The sequence below is a fragment of the Larus michahellis genome, chromosome 16 (genome assembly GCF_964199755.1).
Source record: "Larus michahellis chromosome 16, bLarMic1.1, whole genome shotgun sequence".
NCBI lineage: Eukaryota > Metazoa > Chordata > Aves > Charadriiformes > Laridae > Larus > Larus michahellis.
In genome coordinates this window covers 726,996-739,204 of record NC_133911.1, presented here as the reverse complement: position 1 = coordinate 739,204, position 12,209 = coordinate 726,996, and positions in this window count along the sequence as shown.

Below are 12,209 nucleotides of genomic sequence, written 5' to 3'. Positions count from 1 at the left end.
TGCAAGCTAATGCCGAGCCTGGGAAGAAGCTCGGCACTCATTGACTGTATGTTGTGAGTGTACCAAAACTCAATGACAGATTGTAAGGAAGTGGAAAAGGATTTGATTCCAAGGAAGCTGATTCTGCCCACCTGCGTTCTCACATGCATATTACAAACACCAGGATGCGTATGCCTAGGTGGCCTCAACGAGATCATTTGTGTGCAGCATGGAGGACAAAGGGTGTCAACAACTGTGTCGTTACAATACCTCCCTGGAGGCTCTTGATTGGCAAGGAAAAGGGTTTTCTGGACAGTAGTCTTGACCCAGGAGTCAGCATTTATTGCAATGTGATTTTTTTGCTTTAGAATTTTGCTTGCTCCTCCCTCCTTGCAAGCCTTAAGCAAGATTGCTTTCTGTTGCCTGTTTTGAGCCTCTTGTGATCTGGTCTCTTTGTTGGGAGAACGGGAGGGGAAACAGCAGACACATTGTGGTGTATGGTTGCCAGAGCTGCCAGAGCACGGGCTTTCTGCTGACAAGTCACCTGAGCCATGGGTCTTGGTGCAAGCAACACTCTCCTCTTTTGCTGTCAGTCATGTCCTTTCAAACAGCCTGTTCTTACCTGAAGACGTCTCACACAACTCTTCCGTGAGCAAAGGCAAGATAGATACCACGGATGGTGGCATCTGGAAGAAAGCATTTAATTTGAAGAGCAGGCTCTCATTTTCTAGATTCATATGTGAGTCCACAGCACCACGTCAGGGGAGACCCTGATTTAGCCCCTGGCTGGCTGAAGTTTGTTGTATGACTGAGTTTCATGAGATGCATTCGGTTCTCTGTGACTTTAGTGAGGAACTTTGACAAAGGCTTTTGAAAGACTAAGTAAATTGCATCCTTCACAACCAGTTTGCTGACACACTTAAAGTAGGCAGAGGAACACAATTTTCCTTTAAAGAGGACATGCTGAGTTCTCTGGCTTACATACCATAACCAGTAATGAAAGTCGAGCATATTCCCCGCACACTTACAGGCTTGTTTAACCCTTCCTGGTACACTGCCTGCTGTGAGATGCATGAGGGGACACCAGATGGTTAATAACCTGAGAAATTATGCAGGTGGAACAGGTAAAAAGGCAGTGAACCAACATAAACGAAAAAAGTCTGATTCCAAACAAGGAGGAGGAATGGATTTTGAGGGGTGAGTAGGGCTATAAATAATGTTCTGTTCTTAGACAGTGATCACATTTACAGTTTGCCCTCCTAGAGTTTTAAAAACAGTTAGCTGAACAAATTGCTAATTAAAAGGTACATAGCTTGAAAAACTAACTCTAAACATCTGTTAAATATTGTTTGTAGTTGAAACTTGCATATTTAAGTATAGCTGTATTTACCTGCTAGCAGAAATTTCTCTCCTTTTCTTTCACAATTTAGTTGGTTTAATTAAAATCAAAGATATTTCTTCATCACATAGGTGACTGATGCTGGGCTTTCTGAACATCATGTCCTGGCTGTAACATGCGCTTTGCTGGTACTGTCAGTAAAATCTCACTGTTTCCCTTGTTTGTATCCTACCCCACAAGAGAGAGGGTAAGAGTAATGAATTTTAACTTCGCAAATATCCTCCTCATTCTTCAATCACAGACAAAATGCACTTGCTCAGTCGCATCCACGGGAGTCCGCTAAAGTGGTCCTCTCCCAACTTTACATATTTGAGAATCATCCCCAATCCGTGCTCCATCTGTGGCAATGGAATAACTTGACTTCTGCTAGAGTCTGAGCTCCCCAAATGATTCCTTTTGCAGAACTCCCTGTGGCAAGTCCCCCGCGTCAGAGGGAAGTCCCATCTAAGGGGGCCTCACCTGTTGGTATCTATTTACACGCCAAGCTTGGAGCAATCTTTAGGCTTTTCTTATGGGTTCAATTATACAGTTTATGTACTTGATTAGATTTGTGCTTTATATTTAACAGTGAGCATATGTACAAATAAACATGCATTTCACCTCTGACTTAAAAACAGGGAAAGACTGTCTCTTGGCGTGACAACAATCCTATATAAAGAGGAAAGTCTGAGAATATCACCATCTCTTCTCCTTCGTCCCACTGACTGCAAATAGTCCCTTCCTGGTCACTGAAGTAGATTTTCCCTCTTATTGTTTATCATGATTAGCTATATAGGCCATGTACAGATACCTTTTTAAAGGCTCCTGACTTCTCCCTGAAGCATGTAAATCAGTGTACAAGCACAGTGCAAGACACTTGCTACCCTATGCTGAGATGGCAAGTAACTGGGATAATGCCTGGCCAGAGAAAACAGACCCACATGGGAATACATTCCAGCTTCCCAAACCTTGGATATGCACCCCAGAACATGGCTGGGCAACACGTCTCACCAAACCTGACTGTACCTGGAGGCTCCTGGGGGGGGAAGGCTATGGGGGATGCTTATCAGGCCCATCCGCTGCCAGGACAATCAATCACAAATCATGGGAAGAGGCCATGATCCCAAAGCTGCAGACAATATGGCAGCGATCCCAGGTTGGGAAGAGTCAGGCTCAAGCCAAGAGGTGTATCCCATGGATGAGGAGTTAGCTGAGGTGGTGAGTAGGGGGAGACACTGGAGGCAGCATGAAGGTGATAGAAAAGAAGACTAGTTTCAAGTAAGACTGGACACCATAGAGCTAACACAATGAAATAAATCTTGAGTTAAAAGCTGCAGTAACAGACCATCCATATCAAAGAGCTGTAGTCAGTGGGTACAGTCAGACTGAAGTATGATTGACTTCGAGTGACAATCAAAGTATCCCAGGGTCAAACAGTGAACTGATACAGTTCAATATCTTTATATGTTTTACGGACGATAACTCAGATGCACCCTCACCAAATTTGTAGACAACACAAAATATGAGGAAGTAGCTGGCACATGAATGGCAGGGCTTCAGTCCAGAGGGACCTCAGCAAAGTTCAGGCCTGGGTCGACAGGACCCTCACAAAGTTCAGCCTCTAGGAGAGCCAAGCTCTGGACCCAGGACAGGATAACCCCGGGCATCAGTGCAGGCTGGGAAGCAACGCATCAGCCCTGCTGAGAAGGACCAGGAGGAGGACAAACTGAATATGAGTCAACAGTGCACTCTCATGGCAAATAAAGGAAACCACAAATTGGGCTACGTTAGGACTGTGACCGGCAGGGAGAAGTTATCACATCCCTCTACTTAGTCTTTCTGTTGCTGCATCTTGAATACTCTGTGTTTGCCATCCCCCAAGCCCCCTCCCTCCACCCAGAACAAGAAGGATATGAAAAAAAGAACAGAGGAGGTCTGGCAGAGGGTAACTCCGATGTCAGGGGGTCTCAGACACATAGCCTGAGGAGAGGTAGAAGGAGCTGCTTTGTGCTGCCAGACAAAGAGGATGCTTCGGGTCTGGTAATCACAGCCCACAAATACTTGAAGGGCACTTACAACCAGAATGAAGCCAAACACTTCTCAGTGATACCAAACAACAAAACAAGGGCCACAGAGACAATAAAGGTTCTGGTAGGATATTAAGAAAAAGTATCAACATAGCACTAGCTCTTGCTCGGTCAGACCCCACAGTGACCTCAAATACAATTCCCAAAACTTCTGCTTTTCCCCAGACCAATACTGCTCCATGCAGAATGGACATTCTCAGGCTGCAATCTTGCGTACAGCTCTCTCATCGGCACAGCAAATACCTATTAGGATAATTTTTCTTCAATATTTTTTGTGTGTGGAACTCTGCTTACCTGAAACTTTTCACCAAGAAAATTTCAGACGCGTACTTGAGACCTGTTTATACAGGAAAGTAAATAAAAAAGGAAGCAGCATATTAAAATTAGTCCGCGAACAGTCAGTGCTGTCTAAATTGGATAGTCAATGCCACAGTTTGGGATACTAACCACTTTGTGAACAACTGATAGAATAATTTCATTAAAATATGCATACAATGTAAAAAAAGAATAGATGTCTATGGTAGCTAAGAGTGGAAGGGAGGTGGAAAATGCACTGCAAAAGGAAGAAAATAAATCATCTAGAAGCTGAAAAATTAGTATCAGCAAAAGAGAAAATGTAAGAGAAGTAGAAAATTTTGACTCATTCAGACTAGACAATATTTTACTTGTTCTTAAAGTCATCCCAGGGAATGAATGCGAATGGAGAGGGAGATGTATGCAAATTCATGTAAATTTATATGAAAATCAGCACATACCATCAGTCTCTTGGCAAGTTACCCAATGTCTCTGTGTCTTAGTGACTGTACATGACTAAGGAGGAGGTTAAAAGTGAGCGACAATATAAATGTTGCAGTACATTATAGCGAGGATCTGCAGCCCTGGGGCAGGAGCTGATAGACTGCGTTTACACAGAAAAGGCTGGGGCTATATTTCTGCTGCCCTTTTCTCACTCCAAAATTAACGGCATATCCTCACTTTTTCCATGCATGGGAAAGCCAGGTACACAGCGCAGAGGAACAAGTCAGGAGAACAATACATACCAATGAATTTGCTGGTCATTACAACTTCTTCCTCCAATAATTTTACCACTGTGTGAACAGAAATGCTCTATATTTTGGCTTCACCATGACCTGTTCATAAGTGTCTGTGTTTGTACCCTCACGTGCACATTTCTCCTGTATTTTAGACTCTCTGTATTTAAGGATTCAACTCCTCTGTTCGTCAATATCATTCCTTACACCCACGTAAAAAAATGCTAATAGTTGTTTACTCTTTGCTTTTCTTTACGACTTTCACTTATGAATGTTCATCACTATGGGCTTCATTTTTATCTCCTGAGACCAATGGTCCTCGCATGTGACATACAAAGAATAGGGCTAAATTCTCTCCCTTTCTTGTAATGGAGTACAGCAACTTATTTTGGGTTTGGGGAGGTTTTTTTTCTTTTTTTTTTCCCCCTCTTTCTTCTGATTTGTTGGAACAGCTTTCTATGAATTGTTCTCGGAGACCAAAGTATTAAAATGCGTAAAGCTACTCATCTGAGGACACCAATAATTACACCAGGATGCATCTGCTGGGAAGTTTATTTCGGTACCAACACCCAGCTTTGGAGACTGAGCACCCATCTGAACATCTTCCTGACTCCTTTCACCATCTTGTCCTTACCTTTTGTGGTGCTCACCTGCAGATTTTTGTCTGTTAGGATAGGAGTAGGGACTGGAAGTAGCACAGGGCAGGAACTAGTATTTATAGTTGCTTATAAAATAGTAAGCACATTTTTAGGGCTTTTTTATTATTATCATTAAGTGGATTTGCATGCATTTAAAAGCTCTACAGATAAAGGAATAGCGTGCATCTGCTTTTGTGTGTACAATCAAGCCTTGAAAGAGGTTGTCTTGAAAGGTTGTGCAGTCTCTGTAGTTGGAGGTTTTCAAGACCTGACTGGAAAAACCCCCGATAAGCCCTGTCTGACCTCGTAGCCGACCCTGCTTTGAGCAGGATGTTGGAGCAGGGACCTCCTGAGGTACCTTCCAACCAAAATTATCCTACGAATTTGTGAACTGGAATATTTCCACAGGCAAACTGTATTCCAGCATATATCAATGTCTGTTTTGAAAATGTATCTTCCACGTCTCAAAGCTTTAGCGTGGTAGCATTCCTCTGCCACAAGTTAATGGACAATCATTTAAAAAAATACCAGTGGACCCAAAAATCCCTATCACCCCAAAATCTTAGTAAGACTAGGACAATGAATGATAAAAACCCGTGTTCTGCAGAGATTTTGTGCTTCAATGGGCCCATGTATGCATGTGTCTGCATTGGGCAGCACTGGCATGAGCCACAGTCTCATGTCACCAGGTACATGATGCTACTCACCGGCTCACTTATGCAAGAATATGAAGAGAAGTTGTCAGCCAGGTTGTCCTGGTGTCACGCACATGGCTTGGAATAAATGATTTTTAAATCTGCCCCATCTTTGGAAATGCACGTGAGCGTCCACATCAAGAACCACAAGCCTTGCTGCTCTTGCCCTGGCCCTGAATATCTACGTATGGCCTGCGTGTCCCTAGAAAGCACACAGTGGATGCAGAGTTCAGATCCAACTCCACTGCATATTTATGATCCAGGTAAAGCTATTTTTAGATGACAGAGGGTTCCTGTATCAGCTATTTTCAAATTAATTTTAAAGGATCCTATTCTTTCACCCCACCTTCCCCTGTACTGGCTTTGTTCAGAATTGCATAGCTTTCATTAAACCCTTTGTTTAACTTTTTTCCTCTGGTAGCTTCTGAGATGTTAATTCTTTTTTTTTTTTTCTTTTCTTTTTTCCTCCCTCCTTAATCTGAGGGAACTCAGCTCACCTTCTGAGTTGCTCTGCTCCTTTCATTTAGTAACCTACTGACTGAATATCTCTCTGATCTGGGGCACAGATCTCAGGTAACTGTATTGATCCTGCCAAAAGAATATAACCATTGTCTGGAAATGACATATGAGACACTGGAGCAGGTTGTCCAGAGAACCAGTGGATGTCCAAACCCTGGAAGTGTTGAAGGTCAGCAGGTTGGATGGGGCTTTGAGCAACCTGGTCTAGTGGAAGATGTCCCTGCCCACAGAAGGGGGCTTGGACTAGATGGTCCCTCCGAACTCAAACCATTCTATGATTCAGTGATCCCAGGCCAGACAATGCAGTAAGTCCCAGCTCTAAGCTCTGTATAGATCTTTTAGAAAACTGTGAAGACCTGTCTACCATTGCTGCAGAAGAGCTAAAGCCATTTTGCAATACACATTGAGCCCATGACTGGGCCCCTATTTCCTCCGTATCTGGTTTGCTTGGTGATTAGTATTTTTATCATACATGAATGATAAACAGTTTAGTGTGGTCGGTTTTAAGTTAACACACTTTCCCCATTGGACAGGTGAAGCACAAGAAATTAGTAGGAGTCTCACTAAGGCTGTTTCCATAGGTTTGGACGTGGTATCAATACCATGACCTCACAGGACAAAGCCGTAAGTAACCTGCGTCACCTCAGAGCTGGCCCTGGATTTAGTAGTAGTTTGGACTAAATCGTTTCCTAAGATCCCTTCCCGCTTGAAGGACTCCATTATCTTGTCATCCTATGAAAAAAAAAAACAGGGAAAACCCAATCACAGCTCAGGAGAAGAGACACAGGGTCACCATTGTGCTGTTACAAGACCTGGGTAAGTTTCTCGTACCTGTTGAGGCAAAAGGAATTTTCTTCTGTGGATTCTGAAAGACTATTCCTTTAAATAATTTCACATCTGCAGCATTTGTCCAAGACTGCAGTTTCAAAAGACGTGGTGATGTGACAGCTCAGCACAAGGGGGAGGTCTTGCTTTGCCTTCCATTCCTCGGGCCCAACAGGCACTTCAGTGGTGCTGGGCTCTCCTAGAGCAGGTTTGTGAGTTGAATCCCCTTGCAGAAAGGTTGACAAGCACATGAGCTACTGCGAGGGAGGGGACAGGGACTGGGGTCAGGAAAGACTGGGGGAGGCAGGAAGGGGAACAAGAGGAGAGGAGACCTCCCCTTTTCAGTGGCAGGAACCACTAGACTCACAAAATTGTCCCTGCTACAACCTTTTTTGTCTCTGCCCCTGGCCTAACTGTTGGGATCTGTGCGTGTTCCAATTTCAGAAGCAGCTGGTGGACTGTCCCACCACAGCTGCTCTTATGATCTGGTCTGGCACTGGGGCTGCCTCGGCCAAAGGCACTGCCACTCTGCTCCTGACAGCCTGCTCCAAAGTGAGCTGCCCTACACTAGCCCCGTACAGTCGCTATGGACCTTATTGATTCTCAACAACAAAGATTAAAATGCAGATGCCTCTTCTGAGACCAGGGAATTGATCGAGGCCAGAAGGCTGTGTCTCGTAGTAGCCAGAAGCTAACTCCTATGGTGAACACATGGCACAGTGTTACTCAGGGAGCCAATGGCATCCAGAGCAAATCCCCTGGGCACAAGGTCATGCCTCTGTACACACAAAGACCAAGATACTCCTGGGAAACCCCAGTTTTGTATTTTCCAGTCTCAAATAAACTATCATGGCTGAAGGTGCTCCCACACTTCTCTGGAGAAGTATAGAAGGTCCTCAACCCAACCGAGAGGAGCAATTCAGGATTGCTGAATGGCAAATGCGCTGAAAATGATGAAAAATGAATGAAAAATGTGCTGGTGGGTGACAAAAATATCAGTTAACCCTTCTAACTGCCAGTTGTTGCCCCAGATATTGTCATTCTCAGTGTCTTCAGGACAAACCAGCTGATTCTGACCTGTCCAGAACAGAGCACTTCTCCCACAGGTCAATTCTACATGCCAACTAGTTTGGCTTTACCTTCAACATGGTATTTACTACAACAGTGTCTCAGGCTCCTGTGGCCATGCGTGTGTAAGGGTAGCTGCACTGGGTCTCCAGGTGCCTCGCCTGGGACAGCTTCTGACATGGTGAACTCAATTTTTTTGGATGCCATAACTCTCCTCTACAGATCTGCCCATCTCAGAGGCTGTCTCCTGCCTCTTTGCCGCGCCTGCTAAACCAAGGTCCCTTGCGTTTAGCTGTGTGTGCTGGAAATCTTACATGTTCACTGCAGAGAGAGGGAGTGTTTTTTCAGCATTTTCAGCACTTGCTGAGGCCAAGCATTCAATGTCCAGACTTTTGCAGGCCAGTCCACTCCTAAAAGGGAAAGGCATGAGAGCTGCATGAATCCCAGCTTCAACAGTGCTCAACATGGGCAGTATGAGAGGCTGGAGCTTGTGCATTTCACTTCTGTTGCCTCTGACTGGCAAATCCAAAGGTGAAAACTGGAGTTGGCGGTACAAGGCATTGCCACTGCTGTCCTCAGGGGTAATTCTGCCACAATGAAAGTCTACTGGCACTCAGCGACATGCGAGGACCAGCATTGTTCTCTGTTTATCTCCAGAAATAGAGATATTTTGATCTTCGGGTTAAACTGGCACTTCACTGTGATACACTTCCAGGCTGGCTGCTGGTCTCTCCCTGCAGGGAGTCAGGGGAGCACGGAGAAAGCCCCAAAGGGCAGGCACTGTGGGACTTGCAGAACCACAGGCCCTTCTTCTTTGTCTTCTTGGGACCAGCTGAGACAGATTTTTAAGTCTGATACCATCCCATTAAGTACTATGGCCAGTCAGAGGGTATCACTCGGATGTCTACTATAAATGTCAACCTTAAAACATGGAAATAGTGCCCTGGGCTCCCCTGGATTTGCTTATTTGACCTCTGCTGGCTGCTATAGCAGCTTTGGGTGACAAAAGCATGTGAAAACACCTAGGTGCAGATATCTGGAAGAAACTACATGGAGTCTCCCCCATTGACCCCATTCTTCTCAGTCATCACCATTACCTGGTCTATTGGGAAAGCTGTCCTACACTAGCCCTGTACAGCCACTATGGACCTTATTGTGAAAGAAAAGCAAAGAGGTTCACACTGGAGCATTAGCTCCTGTAGGAGCAGAAGTGACCACAGCCAAGACCACAGCCAAATGGAGATGGTTCTCGGCAGCGCTGGGGTAGCAGGGCTGTCTCGTCTCACATGGTATGTCAGCCCTGCTTCTCTGGAGACTGCAGATTTAAGAATGCAGGTTTAACATCAGAACACAGGGGATAAAGACAAGTCAGTCCTCTTTGATTCACATTATCATGATTTGCTGTCTTTCCGCCCCATGCAGCTCACTGAGCACCTGACACCACACGCCTGCTCCAGCTCTAGGCTCATTCTCAGCCCTCATCCTGCTCTTTTTCCCCAGTGAGACGTCCCTGCTCTCATGTTCACCCACCATCAGATCTAATTTTGTCCACTAGTCAATCCCTATCCCTGCCTCCCCTGGTGTCCTTCTGCCCCCACAAGGACCCAGATGCTCAAATCGTGCCCTTTACTGTGACTCCACTTGCTTTCTGACACAATGAAAGTCTACTGGCACTCAGTGACATGTGAAGACCAGCATTGTTCTCTGTTTATCTCCAGAAATAGAGAGATTTTGATCTTAGGGCTAAACTGGCACTTCGCTATTATACACTTCCACACTGGCTGCTGGTGTCTGCAGGGAGTCAGGGGAGCACGGAGAAAGCCTTTTCACGGGCTCCCCAGTGATGGGTTTGTACCTCTGTGGCACACAATGATGGCTGGGACAGGTCCCTGTGCACATTTACGAGCGGTGACAGCATCGTCCTGACCTGGCTGGTGGTGCTGCAGGGCAAGGCTGAACTAGCACAGGCACATGGCATGTGAGGAGTTAACAAAACCTGCTGGATTAAAATCATTACATTGTCACTGAAAAACCCTGCTGTTAGCCACAGGGAAGGACACGTCTGCAGCTCCCTTACAATAAAACGAAGGGCAATTTCATCCTGTCACCTGCTGCTGACCTATTTAAAGTACCCGGAGGCAGGGCACAGCAGGTCACCGCTGGTTCAGCCTGCAGCAGCCAGGGTCAGGCCGCAGGTGAGGCATCCCACCACCACCTCTTTGGGGAAAGGGGTGCCCACACCTTCTCAGCCTGGACCATGCAGGCAGGTAAGCTGGTGCTGCTGGCAGTATTGCTCTGCCTCTACCCCTGCTCAAGCTCTGCCGTGGGTGTGCTGCTTGGCAGAGGCCGGGGTGCCTGGCAAGTGATGGGGCTGCACGAGCCTGGTCACCACCAGCTGTACCCAGGCTTGGGGAAGTTGCCCCCCAGCACAGAGCCCAGCCTGCACATCCAGGCCTTGGGGAGCCCTGTGCATCCTTTTTCAGCATCTGCTCAAATCCCGCTGTGCTCCTTTGAGCTGGGGCAGAGGAAGCTTCCCTGCATGAGCTGCCACTGGATCTGCAGCTTTTTTGATGCCTTCCCATCAATGCCTGCCTAGATGGGAAAGGTGCAAAAGAGCTTTCCAGCTTTTCCTGCTCATACTGGGATGTATTAACACAAGCATAGCTGGCAAGTCAAAGGAAGTGATTCTTCCCATTTACTCTGCACTCATGAGGGCACATCTGGAGTACCATGTCCACTTTTGGGACACACTGGTATGGGAGAGATGTTGATGAACCATAGTGAGTCCAGAGGAGGGTTGTTGAGATGGTTGGAGCTGGAGCACAGGGCGTATGAGGGGGGCTGAGAGCTGGGTTTTGTCTGACAGAAGGGGAGGACGCTGAGGGGGATCTAATTTTACTACCTGAAAGGGCTGGGGAAAGGACAGAGCCAGATTCAGGCGCACAGAGAAGGGGCAGCAGCAATGGGCACTTGTTGCCGTACAATGGGACATAGAGGAAAATTTTTTCAACTTGAAAGTGGACAAGCTCTGTAACAGGGTCACAAAACTCTCTGTTGGAAATCAGGTGAAATGAGTCTTACCCTTAAAATTGGGTTTCCTCTTTTTTCTTCTGAGGAAGGTTAGAAACTTTCAATTTTCAAAATGCCTGCAGGATTCCCATATTTTCACTTGACTCCATGAAAAAAAAAAAAAAGCAGTATTCTGAAATGTTAAAAATTGCACTGATAGGCCAGTCTGTGTCTTTTTAACGTACTTCTGATTGTGTGTATTTTTCTGCCTTACCTGCAAAGGGAAATCATCATTTCTAAGGGACTTTGCTAAAGGCAAGAGGTGGATTACTAGAGCTGTGTCCTTCATTTAGGAATAATAGCCATTAAACTCCTTGTTGCTATGGGGCTGCAATTTCCAGAGGCGATACCCATTATCAGAGAACTGGCTGCTGGCAAGCAGTTAATGAGAGAGCTTTGAAACGGCTCAGTAAAAATCCAGCTTCCCTGCAGACTTCTGAGACGTGTATGAAAGAGGAAAGGGAGCCAAAGCTGCATCCAGCTGTGATCTGCACAGACGTGGGGTGCTGGCGGCTTCACTATCGCTCCATGGAACGAGGGAAGCCCCCTTCAGACCCAGCACAGGAGGGTTTTTTTCAGAGCTTTAGGGGTTCTGCTGTCCTGTGGCAGGTCAGAGCTCTTTGCCCTAAGCCCAGACCCACTCCCTGCGGCCTGAGCCAACACCACCATCCTGCTGAGCCAAGAAAATACAGACGTGTCTTCAAGCCATGAAAGGGCACACACGAGAGCCAGGGCACAGGGTACGAAGGAGTTCTTACATCACAGCTTCATTCTTCTGCTGGGCTTTGGTCTCTTCACCGTGTCTTCCCAGCAGCAGAGAGGAGCTGGGAAAGCAGCAAATCCACCTGGATGCTGGAGGAGCTGCACACCCACACACCAACCTAGCATCTCTCAGCAGCCCAAAAGCATCTCACCAGACT